General features: G+C 38.2%; 1 protein-coding gene across 1 annotated transcript in view; it reads left to right on the top strand.

The window, feature by feature from the left end:
* Positions 1 to 22,539, top strand: part of TENM3 (teneurin transmembrane protein 3) — a 968,340-nt gene that overhangs the window by 582,837 nt on the left and 362,964 nt on the right.

The raw sequence follows: 22,539 nt of genomic DNA, 5'->3' as shown, positions 1-22,539 counted from the left end.
AATCAGTGGTCAGTAAAGTTTGGGTTTTCTTTTGTCTCAAATGAAGAATATCTTAGAAGGAAAGTGGAATGTTGGCTCCTACTTTGCATGAAATAGTTATAAATACATTCAGAAATGTGCATGTGGCTTAAAAATGTGTAGCTGTTTATTCTTCTGATAACTTTAAGTTAATTATGGAATGATACTGTGGTAATGATAGAAAATGTTAGCAGTTCTAATGATATGTTTAAGAACAGTGAAGTCATTAAATTTAGTAAACTGAGGATGTGGACCTAATAAATAAATACTGAAATATAATACAAAACGCACCATGACCAAATTAATTAGTATGTTTAATCTAGTGGATTCCAGCTAGGCTGCATACAATATGGACATGTATTTAATTTCTAAATTTAATATTAGCTGCATAAGTCAACTCTCACTTACTCAGAGCAGAATTAGTAATAGAATAATAGAAATTTAATATCTTGTAGGGTTTTAAATCACTTTTTTTTGTTTTGTTTTGTTTTAACAAGATATTTGAACTCCGTTAGGCAGAGATTTTAAACACTCACTAATAACAGACCTGAGGGGTGATGTGATGTTCCCCACTACCTTCTCCATCATGTGTCATCATCAGAAGGTAGAATTCATCAGGTGCAAAATTATAATCGCATTCACTCAAAATGACAGCACTACTTCAAAGTCCTTCAGCAGTCTTATGCAGAATAAGTTGTATTTTCTTACCCAGTGGAAACTTTTCTTTGGTTGTTATTGTATCAAATTCTGTTTATCTGGAGGAGAGTAAATGCCATTCAATTTTACATTTGAAAACCTTATTTTTCAAATAAACCTGAAAATGCAATGGTGCAATGGTAAATATTTTTATCAGTGAATAATCTTTTTTTTTTTTTTTTTTTTTTTTTTTTTTTTTCCCTTCTCCTTAAATTGCAAGTATCATGCTGTTTTCTGTCTGAGTTACAGAGCAACATTTTGCTTTGTGATACAGATTTTCTTTAGTTTAGCTCCTGGATTCTTAAGTGTGAATTCAGGACAGAAATAGGAGACAGAGAGGTTTTGATGTGTTTGTTATTGAGCCTAATTCTGCAAATCTCTACATCTGTTCAGTTAGTAGGTCCAGTGACTTCAGTGTGATTCTGTAGTGAATAGGTACTGTGCCTGTTAACAGTGCAGCTTGTTGCTTCCAGAGGATATTCTGCTCAGGATGAGGAAGGTCAGGGGATAATCAATGTGTTGTGCTTTTTTTTCTGGGCATGGTTCTGCAGTTTAAGCTAGGGACTTATTCACTTATTCCTGGGACTGTTCCCAGCAAGTGCTTTGGTTGCTGCTTCCCAGTTCAGATGTTAAAAGTTTTTACTAGCACAGACCTGATGTAATTACTCCTACCCCTGTTTTGAGCACGAGTTAGGACAAGATGACCTTCCCAGAAATCCTTCCCAGCCTAAATGGGCTTATGCTTCTGTGCTTGTTGGCTACACTCTTTGCAGTCTTTCTTGAGGATGCTGGATTTACTAGTTTAGGCATCACATTGGAGTTCACTGTTGCTGATGGTAGTTCTGATGCCTCCATTTTTCAGGAGTAGTTTGGTGTAATGGACTCAGAATCTAAATTGGAGTTCTCCTGGTTTAATCAGGTACAATAAACTGATTTCTTCAACCACTTCGCTTATGTAAGATGGTTGTAACTCAGTGGGAGGATTTGTACGAATGGATGAGCCCAGTTAAGACCTCCTGTATTTGAAACCCAGATATTCCTGAATAGCTAACTTCTAGGCAGTTAGCTTTCTGTCATATGCAGAAAGTGCAAGGACTGCACTAAAAAGAGCTCCTATTTCAAGCTCCTGAATCACTGTTAAATAAGTTGCCCCATTCTAGATACTCAATAGAATTATTTCAAATGTTAATGAAAACTGGTTTAACTTTAGTATACACACCTGCTAACTATTGCACATTACTAACCTGACAGTTTCAGTTGTTTGTATTACATTTTAGATGTTGTATGGTAAATAGGTAATCACAGCCTGAACCTCTGATTAATCAGCTGAGGCAAGTGTCAAGTCAGCTATGGGAGCACAGGTGAGAGTAATTTAGCTGTGCTCCTGGAAGGGGTGGAGCTTGACTCCACATCCTCTAGACCTCATTTAAGGGCTGACCACCGCTAGGGTAGGATCTCTTGGAGATCACTCCCTGGTGGAGATTGCCTCAGCATTTCCCAGTGAAGGCATCCATATTGGTGAGTTTTTCCTTATAAATAACCTTTTGAATATCTGTTACCATCTTTGTTACCATCTTTGTATCATTCCACCTTACAGATGTGCAGTAACAAGCATTGCTGTTTGTGAGCAAGGTGATGTATGGAATACACATAAACAGCTTTTTTTCGGACTTCTTAAGAGTAGATTAAAGATGACTATATCTCACTTAAAAAGAGGATCTTTAATCTGTAGGGTTTTTGTAATTTTTTTAATGCAGCTTATTACAGAATGAGCAAGAGCAACAGGTGACAGTGCTGCTTTTTAACACTGATGAAAGGAATAAAAAGGCAAGAGTTAAGCAACTGCTTTTTGTATCTTTACATTGAGCTAGAAAGATACTGCTTTTATGTCCTTTACAGTGCTTAAACTGAAGCTGCGTTGTCTCATACACGTTAATGTAAGAACACTTGCAATCTACAGATCAAACTGAAAGAGGACTTGAACAGTAGTTAGATGCGCAAGATAGAAAATAGTGTGGGCTCTAGTCTACTGAATACAGGTAGTTCACCGAAGCTTGAAGAGTTCAGTGTCTTATGAAGCACTTTTTTTTTTTTTTTTTTTTTTTGTGGTGCTTGAGTTTCATACCCAGTTAATGAAGAAAAATAAATGAAATAGTCTACAAGGGATCTCCTCTGAGGTCAGGCACCTGAACAGGCTATCTTTATGAAGGTCTTCATGGCATGTCATGACCTCTTCTCCCTTGCTTTGAAAGCTGGGCACTTGCTGAAGTAACTCTGCTCTGTTAGAAGTGCAGGCTCAGTTCCATGACCTGAGCTCGGCAGCCAGGATTTCATATGGAATGCCCCAGTCAGCGTGGCATCAACAGGTGCAAGGACATCTCAAAGCACAGGGCACATTAAGGGTTTCTTTACCTGGAGCTCAAGGGCTTTCAGTTCTGCTTTATTTTTAACGTAACCACTGAAATTATGTGATATGTATTTCCAAACTGTAGATTCAAGATCAATTTGGAGGCTGAATATTACTTCTGTGTCTGAGATTTTGTTTTTTATGTGAAGATATATAATCAGACCATTTAAAATCAATGTTGATGTAAATACATGGAAGCTTTCGTAGGTTGTTTTTTTTAAGCTCTGCCTTAGATTTGTATTTCAGAAAAAATCTTCATATACGATCTTGTTATAAACAGATTAACTGACAAGCTCTGTATCTAGTGCTGTTGTGAATGTTGTTGCTGAATACAATTTAAAAAAGTGGAAAATGTGCAAAAATAGGATCAGGTGCATTTAGGTATTAACTATTCCAACTTACTGATGTGGGTAGAAAAAAAATCTGTAGGGTTTTTTCTTCTCAGAATATTCCTGACAAATTTAACGTCAGTTGTGTCCAAAGTGCTATGGTTCCCAAAAGCTTGGTCTGGATATTTCTTTGTTCCCATTTACACTGCCACTCATGAACATTTCACTCAGCCCTGTTACAGTTCCCCCTGATGGCTGAACCCCCTGCTGGATGCTGCTTTCTCCTACTGGAATATGGGTGCTAAGACTTTTGTGTACCAAGGGCACAAGCTGTTTGGTCCCTAAGCTCTTAATAACTGTCTTAATCAAGGTTTTGGCTTAAGATATTAAGCTTTCACAGGCAGGTAGTATTGCCTTTAAAAACAAAGAGTACGCAATTACCTCTCATACTCTTTACAGCCCGTCTTCAGCTCCTCTTGTCCCTCTCAGTTGTACTATCTCAGCTGTTTGCCTGGCCGTCTGCTGATTCAGAACAGCAGTACAGTTGAGGAGTGCCATTTCTGAATCTTTGTTTGTTCTTTTTCATTTATTTATATTTATTTGGTGGCAGGCTTGTAGCCAGCTGGCTGAACCCACTCAGCAGGCGGCCACAATGTAGTGGTAGGTGCAGGAATATGAGGGGGTAGGACTGCTTCTTCAGTTTCATTAAAATAAAACAAATAATGGGTAGCAACATAGCAGCACACTTCCTACATTCTCCTGACATAAGTTAGAAACACCTACAGGAGAACGAAAGGAGAATTCCTAGAAATGGCCTTGCAACTTACTTTATCTCTCTCTGTGATTTGCTTTGTTTCACAGTCACCATCACAGCAGAAAACTTTCAGGACAAGGCAAGAGAAACCATAAATAAAAGAAAGGAAACTGAAGTACAGGAGTACCATTTTTCTTTTTTCTTTCCCAGTAATGGTGTGTGTGCACGCATATTGTAGAGCCACATGTTTCTTTTCATATACATCCCCTTTATAGAAGGAAAGGCAATGATACTGAGATTTCCCTGCTCTGTAATTGAATTGCAGTCATTCTCCAGGAGCTCAAACAGCACCAGAACGGATGTTGCAGCAATCAGCAGTTGTTCAGTGAGAGCATGAGAATGCTCCTAACCTTAGACTTGTGTTCTTGCACGCCAGTTTTTGGGGATTTGGTTTGCGTTTGTTTAGTTTTCTTAAAAAACAAAACAAAATCTCCTGTCCCCGCCTAAAAAAAACAAAACAGATGTCATCAGACAGTGTTTGGTAGCACAGGTTCCACAGAGTCTTTGCTGATTGTTTAGGGCTAGTTGCAGCAACAGGAGATGCAACATTTGATGTAGCTTTTGCTGCTTACCAGTTATTCCTTTTTACAGATGTAAATATATAAGGGATTCACGGGCGTTTTGACGCTTTAGCCCTACTGCCCTACCTTTTATTACTAGCTGATGTGACAGTAGGTAATTCTACATCCAGTGATGGGCTTATGCCTTGCTGCAGCATTCAGTCAGCACAACTCAATTCCTGTGCTTGTCTGGAGGAGGTTGCAGTCCCTTGGCTGTGGGTTGTGGAAGGCACTGATTTCTCCTGGTGAAGTTGTACTGTTTTCCACAGGGCATGTAAAGATTGGTTAGCCTGAAGGGGGGCAAAGAAGGGTACGCTTCTTTACAGCCTGATGCTTAGACCATGTATGCAAGAACTTAAAGCTTCCTTTTGTGTGCTGGAGCACATAGGGAAGGAATCAGTAGCCAAGGCTGGGAATAAGAAATCACTGAGAACATTGGGGATGCTTTTTAAAGCGATTATATGGGATTAAAGAGAGCATGTAACTACAGTATAAATGCATTTATAGTAAAAAGCTAGGACAGGTAGAACTTGACTGCTTCCTGCTTGTAAGGGATGCTACCCTCTCCCTGGTCCGAATCTGAGCTTAAGTGTTTACAGCCCTTTCTGTGTCTGACTTCTGCCTCTCCCTCTGGAGGAGCAGTTGTCAGTTTGAGCCTTGGCTCAGATCACAATCCTGAATTGCATGTGGCTGGTTTTGTACATGCAAATAGAGAAAAAAAATATATACATATATATATTTTAAAATGAAATATACTGGATTAAAAAAAATTATCCAACACTTATTTCTCATATTGGCAGTGGCATGGCGTTTGTGATGCAGTTTAGAACGTTATTCTCACAAGCACAGATGTCCTGGGATTGCTCTTATGACTCTAAGAGTGCTGTGCAGACATGTGCACTTGTCTCCCCCTGAAAGAGCAGGACAGCTGCTGCTGGGTAACTGTCACTGCAGACGCTTTCAGCAGTTCTTGAATAAAAGCCGCCGATAGGTTTTAGTAGGTGTGATAAAACCCATGGGGTTTGCTTTTATTTTACAAATCTTCACATAGAGGCAGTGAAAGATGATTTGCTTATTGTGCCATGTTGGCCACTAGAATAAAGCCTTTACTCCTAGTTAGCCTGCATAGAAGGTGGCTTCTATTCTTTGTATTCTTATTTTTGCTTTGTCTGTAGTGTTGATTAATGCATTAATTTGTCTCTCAGCTTTCTGGCAGAGGTCCTGTATGGTTCTGTGAAGATGACAATAATGTTGATCTGTGATTTCTAGGTGTTTGTCCTCAAATATGGCAGCACTTGAAAGCGGAAGATGTTCTTTTCAATGTCTTCTGCCCTCCTTCGGTTTGAAATTGACCCATCACCTCCACTTACTCATTCCAGCATGGTGCTAAATTTTCTTGAGAAGTTTGACTGGATCTATTTGAAGAACTGGGATGCTGAGTAACTGTACTATGACTGTTTTTAAGTGACAATCTCAGCAGCTCAGAGAGTTTATGAGTTAATTTCTGCTGCCATCAGTGAAAACAGTGAATGTTTTGGGTGCTGGTGTGTGTATGCATGCTGGCGATGTAGGCACGACATTACAATAAGTAGTCTCAAAGAGTTCACATGAAGGTGCACAGCATCTACGTTCTGAATGTAGATTATTTTGGTTACAGATCTTGCTTCTTTCTTAGGTATCTCACCTGATAAAACTAGGAACCAGAGATGGAAAATATTAATTGTGGTGAAGTGCACATGAGAATTGCTCTGTAGCTAGTCACTGACTGATGGTGTCCTGTGATTTGGGAAATAGAAGTCTGTTGTTTTGATGTTATGGATCTGGAATCAGGCACTTGACTTCACAGATTTGTATCAATCACAATTAAGGTGGAGATATTCAAGACCCACCTAGATGCCTACCTGTATGACCTATTTTAGGGAACCTGCTTTAGCAGGGGGCTGAGCTATTGTATTGGTTTGCCATCTGCTAGTAGTAAGAAAGAATTTGTAATTTAAATATTACATTTTCAAAAAATTATTTATCTTTCTGTACGATGAGCTTAACTTTGCATTTATAGTCAGAACTTTAGAGAACTTTGATGTCCTGGAAGTTCCTGGAAAATGGCCAGGATGGTAAAAGACATCCTCATCACTTGGAACATAGAGCCCCCAAAGTCCCTGGTGCTTTTTACAGCTACGGACAGCTCACTTTAGCAGGGAAAATGCTTTGTGTGTCGCCTTCCCTCCCATTTCAGTTATGCAATGTCCTTGCAGCAACTTGCCTCGGAAAGTAAATTTGGAGAAGTCCGACTTAAAGCTGCCTTTAAGGAAGGGAAGCATTTCCCTGCGGTGAGCTGTGAGTCATGAGCTCTGCCTGTTGCTGTGGTCCCTGCATTGCCGCACAGATGATGCCAAACCAAAGTGCTGTCCTCCAGAAAATGTCGGAAAAGGAAATCTCGGTTCTGAGAGATGTCCTTTGTCTCCTGGTATCAGCTGGTCATTGGTGAATTGCAGTGGGTGTGTGAAGTATGTGTTTCTGACTTGTCCATAGCGATGGGTTGATTGTTTTGTGGTTCTTTTGGCTTAAATTTTGTAGGCTACTTTGGCTCAGTATTATTTTGCTTTAAATCCTTGTTCTTTTCCATATATATATATATATATATATATATATATATATATATATGTTGTCTACTTCTTTGTTATTTCCATATACACTTTTCTGTTTTGAAGAGACACAGAACATCTGTGACTGCAGCATTTAGCATTCAGACTGCCGAAATATTTAATGCAACTTGTGCTCTTGGACAACACGGGGTGCCTGGCAATTCTGCACAGCTCCTACAGGAGTTATTTATTGTCAGAGGGTTCTCAGTGAGACTCTGAGGCAGGAAGACCTTGCCATGTTGGCAGGTGCTCTCAGGGCTGAGGGAGAAGCATGGTCAATAGAAGCAGGGCTAATTGGCCTGCAGGGAGAAGCCTTGTTCTAGGTGCTGGTGCCAAGCAATTGTACCTGATGTGTTTTCAGGCTTTGCCAGATTTGGGGAGTGGATGATTGTAGCTGCTGACGGCCATGTGAGTGGTAATGATCTAGCACAGTCCCCCATGATTTTAATGAAATGGAAGAATGTCCTCCTGGGTGTGGAATCAAGGTGTTAGTTCGCTGGCTGCTACAGTAGCTCAGAAGTCTGAAGGCGAGAATATTTGCCAAATTGGTATTGCACACACATGTGAGTGACTGTCAGTGCAGGCTGCTGTGTCCTTCTTAAGGAACGAGGGCATTTAGTTGAGCTGTCTGGTGTGAAGGTAGACATATGCCTGTGAGGTCTGTGTCAGGGTAACGAGCCCACTTGCACTAATATGTCTTCAGAAGCTGACCTAGTCTGAACAGTGATGGCAGCATGACCTTGTGAGTGTGCATCTGCTCTAACTTTGATACAGGGTCATTTGGTGTGCTGCTTTCTTCGTAAATCAGGTTGCCTCAGCCTTCTGCAGAGTCTACACTTTTCTGTTTCAAAATACTTTGTGCAAACGTTTTATTTTGTCTTGTTTTTTTTAACCTTAGATTTGCAGAAATACAAAAGACACAGGGTTGGATTGGAAAAGAAACAAAAATAGTGTTTGTAAATAGACAGATTATTATTGTTTGTAGAATATTGTTACTAAGAAAATATCTCTACTTATGTAATTGCTTGCATGCTATATGAATAAACCTATAAATATTTTAAAAGAAAACTAACAGTTTTATAGATAAGTGTTCTGCTACTCTGCTATCCCATACCTCCTCTAAGATCATTACTGTGTGTTATAGTTGGGATACAGTATGACAAATCTGCAAAAGAATTAGAGTTTCAAAGGAGATGAGGCAAATTCATTTCCTATCATAGTGATTGTACTGCATATAGCATTTTGCCACAGGACGGTCTTCTCTCAGCGCAGGGCACTGAACAGCTTGCATCTGTGGGAAGGTGGAGTCAAAATTGATGGAGCAGTCTGTTCCCGCTGATGTTCATTTTGATGCCCCAGAATACTGCTTTTGGCATCTCTACTGCTGGAGCACACCCTGAATTGATGGGGCAAAGGGAACAGCCTGAATCTTCATGTGTTGAAGTGAGGAAATGAAATCTTAAATCTCATTTAGAATTGGATCTAAGTGGATTGGTAATGTGTGTGGAGCTCAAAAGGGAGAAAAGATATTTCTCCGCCTCCCTGTCATACAACCTTCTAAAAGGTGTTGGAGTTGCTCAGAGGAGGAGAGAAGCAGACGAGAAGGATAATTCTTCTTGTGATAGCCAAAACAGAGAAAGTAAGGAAAAGAGAGAAAGCATGAAAGTCTGGTGAAAAAAGCATGTTGAATTGAAAATGTACCTCAGGAAATATTTAAGAGAAACTGCTGTGCATCAGCAAGGAGAAAATATCTCTGATATTATGAAGACCGATGTGCACTCCATGTGATCTGCTGAAATGCTGAATTCTCTAGGGCTGCCTTAATTCATCATCCAGTTTTTGCAAGGGTTCACAAAACTCCCAGGAAGCAAAGGGGAGCCCTGTTGCTCATGCACAGTGTTTCACAGTGAAGCCTATTTCTGCTCCCCTTCAAGTGGCAGAGAAAGCTTCTTTTGATGTGGACAATTCAGTACAGGACAGTTCATAAGGAAAAGAGGTTTCTAATTAAGTGCAGACAAATTACTATGTTACTTACAGATATCTTCTGCCAACCTTAATGGGAAGATGCCACAAAATAATCAGGTCAGGAATGTATGTGGGCTTTCAGTCTTGCGAATGTGTTCCAAGTGTAGTGTGTATCTAAAAGCCACAGTTTTACTGATTTCTTTAGCCTACTTAAGCCACAGCTTTATAAAGATGCTGTATTCCATTCCATCCATTGGAGCAGCTGGAGCTGTTCTCTTCCCTGCAGCACCATGTAGGTGACAAGTCAGTGGGTCACAGCAAAGTGGAAAGTCTACCTCGTATTGCGAAACTATATGGTGGCTTTTCTTTTCTAATGATAATGATAAGTTGTTGCTCCTTCCACTGGGTCTCTAACCTGATGAATGAGGAAGAGGGGCTTGCAGCAGTTTCCAACCTTTCTGACTTAGGTGATGATACCAAGAGCCAAAACCCTCATCAGCATTCTTATTGGTTTCAGCCATATATGGGGCCCTGGACATGGCAGATAACTGAACATCTTTCTCTTTCTTTCTAGGAGTATTATTGTAGAACTTCTTTTAAGACTGCATAATACTGTCTAAAAAAAGATTTTCCTTTAGCCACTTAATAAGCTTCAGTATGTCCCCCATAAACCTTGTTATATTTAAAAATATCCCTGAGTTTTAAAATCCCTCCTTTCCCTGCTATTTCTCCAGCGTAAAGCCAAATGTGACATCCTTGACTTTTTTGTTTATCAATGAACTAATAAGACATCTTTATTGTGAAAAGTCTCTGACTATCTTACACTATGTCTGGCTTCAGAGAAGGTTTATTCCACTGGGGGTTAAGAATATTTAATCCTTTAACGCTGACATACACAACACATCGCCATGTCAGCTACAGCTGTTTCCAAACATCAGTAACAAAATTATAGATGGTTCTGAAGCTTCTGTGGTAGAAATGAATACATTTGAGGATTCAACTTGCTGACAGTGTTTATGTAATTTAATCTTGCCATCTGGTAGAAAGTAAACATTTTTTAGGAAATTCAAGTTAAAGGTAGCAGGCCTCTTGTGATTTCTGGCTGCTGCAAATAGCCCAAGTTTAGCCAAGATGATGAAAATCTTCAGTAGGGAGGGGATCAGGGTTTTATTTAAAAGATCTTTATACAAATGCATTGACGCATAAAATTGTTTTAGAATATTTGCTTTATTAACTTCACTGTTTATTCAGTAGTTACGTGCCTTTTTTCTGCTCAGACAAAACCCACGTGCTCTTCAGCGTAGTGTAATAAAACATACACAGTGCATATGTGTTACTGAAGCACTCTGATTGCTTCTCTTCTCGTATATTTCTTCTTTTCTTCCTATTCCTCCTTGGTGTGTGGTTTTGGTTTTTTTTTTCATTCCATGTGATGATTTCATTCTCCAACAGCTACTTTTTTTTTCCCCCTTTCTTCAGTTGCTTTGTTCTTTCCTGAGCTCATTATTTCCTTTTGCTTTTTAATCTTGGTTTCCTAAAGAAACACAGCGTACCCAATCCTACTGTGTAGGCATCGGTCCCACTGTAATAATTTTGAACGTGTTAGCCAATTTTAAACAACTTTGACAGCCAGAAAAGGTTCCAAAGACATTGAGTTCTGGTAGCATCTGAGACCAGGTGGCTTGGTAGAAAGGAGACACCTTAACAGTTCCCTATAGCATGAGCTGTATGTAGTGAGAGAAAAAAAAAAGACTATGTTTGTAGCAAATCATGATTAATTAACTGTGCTGCTCATTAAATTGCTTAAGTGCTTCCTCCCTCTCCCTGCTACTTTGTTCTACCACTTTGTGTTTGTGCCATCCAATTAGAAGTTACCCAAGGTGAGGGGAAGCAGGATGCTACTTGCAGCTGTCACAGCATAAAGCACAGATACATGTGTAAGGCACTGTGTGACTGGAAGGGATGGGCAGTGACAATAATTTTTATTTGGCTGGCAGGGGGCAGAATGGAAGGAGGGCTCCTGGATTTTTAATTTGCCTTTAGATTTTGAGCCCTTGAGATTATATTTCTCTTACTGAAGAATAATTTTAATTCATCATTGAAATCTTCAGTTCTCACACAAATTGAAGCTTTAAGGGAACCTTGGAATTACAATGTTATCTCAAGACTTGCAGAGAGATCAGACAGTATGTGGGCACTGGCTGATGCAGAGCCCTTGGCTCCTGGGGCAGGAGGACAGGAAGCACTGAGCAGCCATGGGAACTTGGTAGAGGTGGCTTGGCAGTGGTGAAAGGAATCCAGTGCTGTTCAGTGCCCCCAAAACAGGGCTGTGAAACCAGGAGAGAACTGCAGGTGGTTCCCATTTAACTTTTGTGTCTGAAGAACCCAGCTGGCTCTTTCAGCCTCCGTTTTCTCTGTTGTTGGAGATCATATTCTCACATCCTTCTTGAAGTCTAAATCCTCCTGCTTTGCTTTGCTCTGGCAGTATTGATTTATTTACTTAGACTTGTATGAGCATGCTCATGTTCTGCTAAAATTAAAAACACTGTTTCCATATAAAGGCTGAAAGAGTAGTGGAATTTTAAGCTATATTGCTTCATATTCAGTGTAAGCTCTCTGTCTGCATCTATATAGGTCTGAATAGGCTTTTTAAAAAGTACTGTCTCTAAGCCTTGATAATTGAACTTAAGCTCCCGAGTTGCTTATCTGCCTCTGAAATTTAAACCTGATCCTTGTAAAACTGCAATGAAAATCTGCATGAAAATGAAATAGGGTGTTAATGGAAACTTGCTCATCTAGGCTTCTTTCTTAATAGTAAAAGCAACCATGTTAGGAACGTAGATCTGATTTATAGCATTTCTTATACGGATGGCTTCCCCAGGCCAGTGGTCGGTGACCAAATCATGGCACATTCCAGCTCTGTCAGCATGACCTGGGCATTTGGCTTGTAATAAGGCCACAGACTGGTGAGTTCCTAAACGTTTATAGCCATGCCCTCTGTTAAATAAAGACTATGCTTTACTTTCATGCAGTAAAATGTAATTAGTTGTAAGTCAGGTTTTGCTTTAGTTGTAATTAGTTTAGCATATAATTATCATGTCTAATAGCAATTTGAAATCTTCATGCATCTTGATCTCATTCCATGTTTTAAAAAAACAACAGTGAAGATGTCCACCTCTTAAATATATTCAATCAGTACCTATAATATGGCCTTATTGGTCAGTTGTATTACAGGCTGTATAAATCTTCAAGTGACAGAAGTGATGCATTCACTTATGTTTGATTTGTGTTACATGAAGAAGATATAGAAAAATGTTTTACGTGGAACTAGTTTTTCTTAGTCATTTGGATGAGAAATAGTACTTTGGGTTTTCTGGGGGACCTTGTAATATTTGCTGTTTGATTCTTAGCTTTTTTCTTTCTTTTTGCATTTGTATCACAAAATTGATTGTAAAGCTCTAGCTTTCATAATATAACTGGGAAATGTAAGCAAGAGCAGCGATCATCAATTTTCAACAAATGACATGTACTAAATCTCCTAAAAAAAAAGGTAATAAGATTTGTATATAGGAAGGTAGCATATCTAAAGAAGTTGCCCTGCCAAGGTGCCTTCCGTGAGCTCTTCGTTAGGATTTCCTTGCAGGAGCAGTGCTATAATAAGAGGGAAATGCAAAGAGCCTGATGTCATTTTATCTGTGATGGAGTTACGGGGAGCTGTTTTCGCTTCTAGTTCAATGCAGCATATTGTTTTGCAGGCACCACAACTAGCCATGGTTGAAAATACTACTTGCTAGTAGTGTTCTCACTGAAATTTCATTTATATTATCTGTTTTATCAGTATGATCTAATATTAAGGCCCTTACGTTTGCTCTACAGAAGGGCTCATCTTTTTCTCTCTGATCCTTTCATCAGTCTGTAAGTCAGTCTGTTGTCTGTAATTATGATTAATCAGAGACAGCACTTCTTGAAGTAAGGAGGTAACAGTAAACAGTCTGGTATGGAATAGATATCTGTTTTTTGGAAGCTGTAAGGTCTGATTATGATTGGAAGGAATAAATGACCACAATTAGAAAAGAGGTATTTGATTATTGACATTAAAAAAGGAATATGTTCCCCAAACTCTGCAGGCATTCTCTCTCCTTTTAGGGAAAGGAATTTTTAGTTCATTTTCTGCTTTTTACCTATCTTGTGCATGTATAACAGATGTCTGTTTCTTTAATATGTATATACGCACCTGTTAAATTCAGCAGGCACATCTCGTCAGTCACCTTCCCTGGCTTTCTATTTTAGGAGAGTGGGTAAAATGCAGTTCTTAATTCTGCTTTTGTTTTTACAAAGCAGTTGTGTTCCTGGTATCTGACATTTTAAGTGTCTTAAAAGAACAGAATATTGGTTTTGATTATATATTCATAATGGTGCATACATACTTGGATATGCAGGCATTACAGGTAATGATGTTGCTCAGTTCTATGTGTAAGTATATAAATATAGGCATCACACTGAATTGAGAACATTACATATAGAATACAATTGTGTAGAAACTTAAATATGCTTTATTTGCACATGTCCACTTGTTAACTTCAGTCATACTAAGGCTTCAGTGAAAGACTATTGAAAGCTTTAATAAAATTGTAAATTTATTGGAAGAACAATAGGGAAAGTGTAACAGCTCTTGATTGTTGGTTTTTTTTTCCCACTTTCCCAAATGAAACTATTCGATAAAATACTTTAGTTACTACAATAAAATAAAAAACAGTCTTGTTAACAACAGTGATTGATTTTGTTTATTTATGTATTTTGCGTCTAGGATACTCTAAACTGTGATTTAAAGAGGTACTGTTTTGCTATCACAGGTTTTGTAGTCCATGTGTAATGCTAATATAATAATAATAATAAAAAAAAGGAAATCAGATGCTTCTCTGTTATTGATCAAGACACTGTAGTTAGAAAATGAACGTGGAAATGGCTCAGAATACCCTGCTGTTTTGCAACAAAGCCGAGTCTGAGCATAAATAAATGGAAATGTTTTGTCTTTACATTGAAAGGAGTCCAAAGAAAAAAAAAAAAAAAAACAAAAGAAAAAAAAACATTTCAGTGTGGCAAATGAAGTATGAATTTCATATTGAAATAAATCAGAGAAGTTTGTATTTTTGTTCCTTTAACTATGTTTTACTTAAATGTATAAAAATATGGTGTTCAGTACTTAGCATTTTCAGAAGATCAGAGTAATTGGAGCCAGTGAACATTTTCTAGGCCACGGCCACTGAGCTGCTTGAGGGAAGTGGAGAGATGTGAAAATCTAGAATAATAGGATGTGTTCATGTAAACCTGGGTTTCAGTGGGATGCTCAGAACTGAAAGAGGGCAAATTGAAGCATCCCCTCCCAAACTGAGAAGTCTTTTTAGAAGATAGCCAGCCAATTAGGGTACTACCTATGGATTATTATTTATTATAGATCTCTGCAAGAAAAATGATCTAGGATTTGTCTTATGTGAGGATGATTTGGACTCAGTTTGATCCATATGTTTTCTGTAGTTGCAAAGGTAAGGCATCATACACAGGTGATTAAATAGTCATTGCACAGAATCAGAATATAGCTGCCCTTTTTTGTATATTGTGGTAGTAGTTAGCAACACTGCAGGTAATAAAAGCAGTGTTTTGCTGGATGATGTAGTATAGAGCTCTACAGCAAAATACCGGTTTTTTGTTGTTGTTGTTTTTGTTTGTGTTTTTGTAATGTTTTCTTGAGCACAAATGCAGTGAGTGCTTTGTCTTGCTCCATTCTTTAAGTCAACAGATGATCTCAGTTCTACTAAGTGATTACTAAGTAAGACATCTTCAGGTTGTTCTAAGTGGGCCCCTGTTGAATAAGCAAGCAATTGGTTTCCTGCTGGCTTAGGTGTAGGGCTTTAGGTTGTGGTACTGTTTACTGGTATTTTTGCTGCTCCCTTTTGGATAGAGCAGGTAGGATTTGCATCTATGGATCTACATGAGATTAAGAGAGCGTAGGAGTAGATTGAAGTTTGGGGGTTCTGTTGGAGATGTATGTGTATTTCTATAGAAAAGAGGACAGAACAGATGGAAGAGCAGTTTAGGTGAATGGCTAAAGGAAGATGGGTTGGGCACCAGGTGGCACCATTTTCCCATAACAGTATAATAGTTGATGGATGGCAAATGCTTCCAGTAGCTCTTACAGGCTTCCAAAAGTTTCCTTCTGTTGACATGAGCATCCTCTCCCCGCAGTAGTTTCTCACACATGCTTTCTTTGGTTTTGAAGCTCTCGATTCTGGGTCAGCACTTTTGGAGGCAGCACAACTAGTCAGTGTGCTGGTCAGGAGCTGCTGCATGTATCTGCTTCCCAGAGATGTTACAGGGTAGGACCAAGCATGCAATCATGTGTCTGCATCAGGTATAGAATGTGTAAGGGTGAGTAGGGGGCTAAGGGAGAAAACTGGGACTGGGAGAAAGCGTGAAGAATTTATCAGGTAGGGGCTGATAAGTAATTGCAAATCATATGTATGGAAGGGGAAGTAAGTAGAGAAGCATAAGGAGACTAGGCAGTAAGTGTGAGGAAACAAAAATGATGCAAAAAAGAAACCAAGTGTTCATTCTTCTCCTGCTTTCTGTGGGAATTTGATTACTTGAAAAAATAAAAAATAAAAATGAAGAGGAGTAGAGAGAAGCATTACAAAGAACAAATGGGCATAAGAGGAGAGAAAGAATCCAAGAGAAAATCAATTTTATCTTATTCCTTTAAGGCTGTGTTTATGAAGAACCCCTTTAAGCTCTGGTAGGAAAGGGCAGAAGAAATATTAATGTGTGATGATATTGAAGTTTTACCAGCCATTCAGTGTAGCTTAAGCCTCTGGCTGTCAGTGATGATCTAGCAGGAGCTTTTAAACTTAGTATCCAAGTTTGTGCTTGCCTCATTTGTGTGTCCAGCATTTGAATGCTACAATTACTTGACTTGTTACCAGAGGCTTAGCTACAATAAGACATTATGACCGTAAGTTTTGAGTTTTGCCTTGGCATCTTCACTTTGAATCCATGCTTAAAAGCCCTTTCTTCTTTTTTCTCCTAGATTGAACTTACTACTCAATTTTCAAGTTTGTTATACACATTGCTTCAGAAAGCATTTTCTGTCTTTAGGATAGAAAAGCATATTTCAGGAACTGATAACAAAAAATGAACTTTTTCAAGGTTGCTGACACTGATGCTTTCAGACTGTCTTGAATTTAGTTAAACTTAATTTCAGGCTGCTTTTATAGACCTTCCCTCCCCCCACCCCCCCTTGTGTATTCCCTCGGTGGTCTTTCAAAAGCCAGGTGTCTGGGATTGTCTCCAGCCTCCTCTGAAAGCACCCCAGGCCTTGGATTAATATGTGAGAGTTGCCTTTTATTTCAGTCTCTCCATTTACATAATGCCTGTTCATTCAAACTCACTTTGAATGTGCAGCCAAGTTGAGCCAGAACCTTTGCAGGGCATTAGTTCATAGTGTAGTGTTGTCACTTTTTTTTTTTTCTTTTTTAATTTTTATTTTTACTGAATTTAAGATGTCGCATCTCTTCACATTGAAAACAAAGGAATATTGCATGTCTGGATTTCTGATTCACATGTGCATTTTTAAAGATCTTTGCTAGTCTTTACATGAAAGAGCAGTATTTAGAAACGTGCTCTAACTTAGTGTGTGACTGCAAATCTAGTGTCAGGGTGACAAATTCAGGGTATACAAGTGGAATGACAGCGCACTGCTAGCATCAAAAATATGTTCCAGGATATGCAGAACGGATCTGTCTAGACTGCACAAATGCAGCACTGTTATACCAGATTCTCACTCTGAAAGCATTGTTCCAGTGAAATGTAACACTTCAATGGAAGGTAATCACATTTGCTGAAGTGCAGTAGTAAATTACTGGTATCTCAAGAAACTAAATTTCTTGTAATCTCCTGTTGAGAGTGTACTGAAATGCAGGTTGTTTTTCTTTGCTTTACCTTTTGCTGTGTAGCACTGAGGTGAAAGTCCTGATATTCTCAGAGGTGTTACAGTAGCCTGATTGGGTAGGAGTGCAAGGAACAACTGCAGACAAGAGTGCTTGTTCAAAATGATCACGCTGCTGAATTTGCAAGCAGAAGCTATTATTAGCGATCGTTTTCATCAGAGGTGATATCCAGCTTCTCTTGCCTGGCGAGCACTTGAGCAGCAAGTAATCGGGGGGAGTACTCTTATGGAAATAAAAATGGTCAGGTGAAAGAACCACATTTTAGAATACGTTCTCTGTTACTTAGTGATAGACCTTCTTGCTGCAAGTTGCTTTGAAATGATACAGCTCACTGGGAACACGTTAGAATTTTTATAATAGAATTTCTTTTTATTTCATGAACGCAAGCAATTTGATGGTCAGCTGATTCAGGGACACACATAAAATGTTGTTGGCACTGCTTGATTTCCCTAATGAGCAAACAGTTGTGTCCTTTACTTTGTTCTTTCTGTAATTCACATCTTCATGGAAACAGACTGAAGTACTATATTAACAGTGTTGCTATGAGATTATTTTTGCTCTTAGCCTACAATGCTACTGTTTATAGTCATTTAATGACTTATAAGCATAGTAGTCACATTCTACCAGCATTTATAAATTATCCTGCTGATGCATATATTATCTGGCTTGAAACTTACAATTACTTAAAATTTTAGGAATATTTAAATGGCATTGAAACACGTAGAAGCTTCATTTTTCTGTTGTTCTCTTTTGATCCAAAGTTGTTAGGCTTTGTCAGCTTTATTTTCATCTTTATTTTTTTCCAATAGGTCAATCTTCTGTTATTTGCTATTTTTTTCCTAAGGCCATGCATGTGTCAATAAAATAAAGTTTCATTAAAAGCAGCATAAGCAAGCACTACTGTTTAGATTAGTTTTATAGCTTTATAATAGTGAAATATGTAAAGCAGTGGAGTTATAATAAAGAAAGCATAAAAATGATTTGATCTCAGAGCTGATAAGGTATACTGTGTGGAAGATAACTGCACACTATTGCTGCCAGATGGGTGTTGACATTCTCATACATTTAAGTGGTTGAGCTAAGAAGAAAAAATGGCAAATTTTCACATAGGTTATGAAAAAGCGTTGGTATGGAGCAAACAGTTATAAATACAAGTGTGTGAAGGTTTTAAATATGTTTTTAGAAATCAGTACTTTAAAGGGTGAGTAACAGAATAGCAAGAAGATAACTAATAAAAATAAGGAGTGATGGATAGGAATAAAATACAATTTGTTCTGTGAAAAGTGAAGACTAATTAGATACAAATTCTACAACCTATTGGTGGAATTTTGCTATAGCTGGACATCACGTCACTAATTGATGCAGGTGAAGGGATGGAGCCGTAGGGGGTGCTGGGATCCCTGATGTTGTTCTCTAAATTTTGTCCTTGTCTTAATGCTTTTTTTTTTTCTATAAAGATTGAGATCCCCTTTCACCAGGTCTCCATCTGTCGGGAGAAAAATGTATTACCTACAGTGCTTTATGAAATCACTTTTTCCATTTCTACTGCCTTTTTCTTCCCTGCATGCATTGGTTGAAGTCTTAGATGATGCATCTTACTATGCAAACCTCTGCAAAAAATAAACAACAGCAACAACAACAAAAAACACCCCACCTGATCAAAAGATGAGCAAAGCAAACACTTTCAGAACCATTTCAGGCAGTTTGGTCAGGAATGAGAGAATTACTTTAAAGAATAAGAAAATAAGAATAAAAATAATGATGCTCTTTGAAGTTGTATGACCACATTGACCCTCGGTTATAGAAATTACGATACCATTTTCAAAGCAGATTTTTTCAGTCTGTTCCTCTATCACATTTTCAAATTGGAGAGAGAATTTTTTAACTTAAACACTTGGAAATAGTTGCTGTATGGACAGCAGTGAAAGGTTGAGTTTGTGATGATAGCTTGAGAGTGGACTCAGACAAAATTTCGGTCATTATGTGTTGGCCAATGAGAAAAGGAGAGCCCATGACGACTGAAGGGAAAGAAGAATGAAATGGGGAGGGAAACAGCAGGTAATAACTGAGCTGTATATGTTTGAGGATATGAGAGGAATTTTGTTGCTAATCTGTCACAGATTCCAAATTCCTTAGCCTGATTTCAGGCAGAGACGTGCTGCTAAATTACTCAGTGACTCCGACGGAATCACAGGAGAAAGACTGCAGCTTAAAGAAATGAGGAATAGTCTATCTCAGTAAGTGGCTTGAGGTTAGCTGGAAGAATCATACGTAACAGAAATCAGTCATGTTTTCTAAATATTTGGGTTTTCACAGAAATATGTTAAGGTTCAGATGCTAATTACTTCTATTTATTGTTGCTTTTCTGGTGTTTGAAGCATGAAAGACGATTTTGTACAGTTTATGTTATTTATTTTTTTAATCAATAATGTAAAATAAATAATTTAAGAATAGTATATAAAATATGCCATTTTCTGGGTGGGTTTTTTTGTTTGTTTGTTGTAGAGATTAGAAAGCACCATTATCGGGAATTGTAAAACAGTTTTAAGTGTAAGGCATTCTCTGAAAATAATGCTCCCTATTTTATGATACTGGCAGATTGCCGTGAGTGTGGCATGCAAAATCCCGTTCATTACTGGCAAAAATGCTTGGCTGATGGTGGTGACTGTCGAAAAAATAGCTGAGAAATTGTTCTATCAATCGAACAGTGTTGTACTCTGTACATCTATAGTTTCTATGCAAATAAATAAGAAGCATTACTTCCAGAGCAACCTACACCCGTTAAGACAGATTGCTGGACGTAATTACTTCAGTGGATCTGAGAACCTTATAAAAAGAAAACTTGTATGCAATGCTGACAAGAGGCAATCATTACTACAGTGTAAACATATATTTTAAAAGGCTGAAATGTACACTGATGAGCTGTGTAACTTAACTTTTAGAATAGCTTCTTTGCACTGTGCAAAATGAGCGATGCTTCTATAACATATTTTCTTGTTAAAAAGTAGCTTTAGTGATAAGAGTATTGGATTTAAATTAATCATGTTCAAGAGGCATCTGTATTTACTTCTTATCTACCAAAAATTGTCTTTTTAATTAAATTCATTGTAGCAGGTGGCAGTTTTGGTGGTGTAAAAATTGCTTAGCAGACTATGTAACAATACTTGATTTTTTCCTTTGTGCTGCACAATAACTGGCAATAACAAGAAGGGTTTTGTAAGATGTATTAATAAAGCATGCATCTTGTCCCCCCCATCTCTTCCTTTTCGTTGTTGGAGTCATTCTGACTTTAAGTTTGCATGTGGAAAAGATTGGTGTGTGCTCCAGATAAGACCTGAAGGTCCTTCCTAAAGATGCAGACTGGCACCTTTTCAGTTAGAACAGATCGAGAGCAGATGCTCAACAATGGGAAAGTGGAAGAGCACTTGGGCTATCCTGACAATAGCTGTTTTGAGATGAAGGAAACATATGGAACTGTGCTAGTAGAGAAATCCTCCAAATAGCAAAGCCTCAGGAAGGCTCAGGTTGTTACTGTTTTTCTTGGCTGGTGCTGATGTGTAGCAATTTCTGAGGAATGGGTGAAACGGGAAATAGGGGCTTCCAAGTGGAAACTTGAGTTCAGTCTGCTTCTTCAAGGGGAAATTTAAGAAGGCTGCCATTATAGTTACGATATCTGATACTTGGGGGTATAATATCTATAGCTGACCTTGGGGGAAAAAAAAATATGCTGACAACAAACTGCAGATTTTAAGCCATGAGTAATAGAGCATGGATATAGTTATTGCATGAGAGTGAAAAAATGCCTTTGAGAGATGGAGTTTTAAAAATCCAAGTTGGGTAGCTTTAAAAAGCAGGTATAGTACAGCTGCAACTCATTTTACTTTTTGTAGGAACACTAAGAGTAAGTAATGATCTCTCTTTGTCTGGTAACACACAAATGACATCTTGGAAGATGGGAGTGGTTTTGGCTCTTTTGCAGGAGCCTTGGTCTTGTTTTACAGTAAGCTAAAATATGTTTTCAGTTGCAGTGAAAGTAGAGATGAAAGTAGGGTTCATTTAAATATCCTACAGTTGATGGGACTGGGGGTTCTGTAAGCATGCAAGTAGGAGTATACCTGGTAAAAGAAGACAAAAAGGTATTACGTAGTAGTTAAAATTAAGCACCAGTTGGAATGCTTATGCAGCTTCACCGCTCAGTTGGGTCCGATTCTACTGCATTGAGGACAGTTTGTATTCTGTAGGTGCCATGTAGTATCTGCCAGGTACCTCACACAGGATTCATTCAGACTATAGGACAAAAAAAAAACTGTCCCTGAGGGGAAGCTACTGGTGTGTTGTGACTAGGAGGAAAAGAAGTCTTTTGCCATCAATTATACCTTAAAGATGTTTAGTATCTGTCTTAAAACACTGTACAGCTTCCCTTAGAATTTGAAGGTCTGCACAGCAGTAGGCTATAGCTTACATACTGGAATAAAATGCATTGTTTTCCAAGAAGTTAGTATTTCCTGGGGTTGTCACCCTATCACATTATTTAAATAGTAAATTACATTTAGAACCTTTTAAAAAGCCTACAGTATAGTACTCAATATCCCCTGCTTTTTAAGAATCTCACCTGTGCTGGGACAGCAGAGCTGAGATGTCACACAGGTGTTCTTGTGCTCAGACAGGTGGAAGGTAGAAAGAAGTGATCAGATGAAGTATTCAGTGAATGAGAGTGTGCGCTCCTTCATTTGGAATAGAGAGTGTTGAACTAGGCAGGCATAATTGCTGTGCTTTTACAACTTTCCTAGAAAACTTTCTTACAGAGCTCTTGAAAGTCCTTTAATGATAGTGGTAATTCAGTTGTTTTTTGTGGTACTGTATAATTATAGTATATATATTATACATATATGGATATATACATATATTGTATATAATACTGTATATACTGTATAATAGGATTATTTTCCTTGGGGGGAACAAAAAGGTACTGTTATGATATTTTTTTTTCAGAATTGGTTTGGAACAGACTGCCTTATCTGTATGGATCCTTTACATAAAAAATGCTACCATATTCTTCTTCTTATATTAAAGAATCTGGACCTCTCACAATCTCTGGAATTTCT

The sequence above is a fragment of the Coturnix japonica genome, chromosome 4 (genome assembly GCF_001577835.2).
Source record: "Coturnix japonica isolate 7356 chromosome 4, Coturnix japonica 2.1, whole genome shotgun sequence".
Classification (NCBI taxonomy): Eukaryota; Metazoa; Chordata; class Aves; order Galliformes; family Phasianidae; genus Coturnix; species Coturnix japonica.
Note: the sequence above shows the minus strand (reverse complement) of the source record. Positions and strands in the feature narration are given on the sequence as shown.